This window comes from Pseudophryne corroboree, unplaced genomic scaffold (genome assembly GCF_028390025.1).
Source record: "Pseudophryne corroboree isolate aPseCor3 unplaced genomic scaffold, aPseCor3.hap2 scaffold_565, whole genome shotgun sequence".
Lineage (NCBI taxonomy): Eukaryota > Metazoa > Chordata > Amphibia > Anura > Myobatrachidae > Pseudophryne > Pseudophryne corroboree.
This window is the reverse complement of record NW_026970164.1, coordinates 274,327-275,834: the sequence shown is the minus strand read 5'-3', so window position 1 is coordinate 275,834 and position 1,508 is coordinate 274,327.

Genomic DNA, 1,508 nt, shown 5'->3' with positions numbered 1-1,508 from the left:
AAACAAAACAGCCAGTATTTACCCTGCACACAAACAATATAACCCACCTAAATCTCTCTGCAAATGTTATATCTGCCCCCCCCAACCCTGCAGTGCACATGGTTTTGCCCACTAGCTAACAAATTTGCTGCATCTGGGAATTACAGCAGCTTAATATTTCTTTTTACAGAACGTTCAGCAAATTAAATTATTTAGTGAAATACTGTAATCATAACAGTTACAGGGATATTGTAGGTAGATTTATTGTCAGTGGATAAATGTAAAAATTAAACCCTTAGGCATAGTTCCAAAATGCTGTCATTGCAATCCAGATTTTAAGGATATCATGCTTGAGCACAGGTGACTTAATTAGAACTTCGGTCAATGTGAATTAACCATTGGACTCAACCATGGTTATCCTTAAAACCCAGGGGTCTATTTAAGATCGATCTTAATCGATGTTGGGCTTCCAGGTTGAAAAAAGAACACACATTTACTAACATTTTAAAATTTATATAAAAAATCATCTGTTCGTAAATGCAGTGCACATGGTTTTGCCCAACTGCTAACAAAAATCCTGCTGCGATCAACTCAGAATTACCCCCCATGGCCCTCATTCCGAGTTGTTCGCTCGCAAGCTGCTTTTAGCAGCATTGCACACGCTAAGCTGCCGCCTACTGGGAGTGAATCTTAGCATCTTAAAATTGCGAACGAAAGATTTGCAATATTGCGATAAGACATCTCTGTGCAGTTTCTGAGTAGCTCGAGACTTACTCTGCCAGTGCGATCAGTTCAGTGCTTGTCGTTCCTGGTTTGACGTCACAAACACACCCAGCGTTCGCCCAGACACTCCTCCGTTTCTCCAGCCACTCCCGCGTTTTTCCCAGAAACGGTAGCATTTTTTCCCACACGCCCCTAAAACGGCCTGTTTCCGCCCAGAAACACCCACTTCCTGTCAATCACATTACGATCACCAGAACGATGAAAAAACCGTGAGTAATATTCCTAACTGCATAGCAAATTTACTTGGCGCAGTCGCAGTGTGAACATTGCGCATGCGCATTAAGCGGAAAATCGCTGCGATGCGAAGAAAATTACAGAGCGAACAACTCGGAATGACCACCTATGTGCACTGCAGGGAAGGCAGATTTAACATGTGCAGAGAGAGTTAGATTTGGGTGTGGTGTGTTCAATCTGCAATCTAATTTGCAGTGTAAAAATAAAGCAGTCAGTATTTACCCTGCACAGAAACAAAATAACTCACCCAAATCTAACTCTTTCTGCACATGTTATATCTGCCTCCCCTGCAGTACACATGGCTTTGCCCAACTGCTAACAAAATTCCTGCTGCGATCAACTTGGAATTACCCCCATCGATTGATGTTTTCACACTGCTCGTGTATATAAGACATAGGGCCTAATTCAGTTTGGATCGTAATACGCGTTCCAACCGCAAAAACTATGAAGAGGATGGGGGCATATACGCAGGGTCCATCCTGTGCGTGTGCCTACATTTTCTCCGGGTGCCC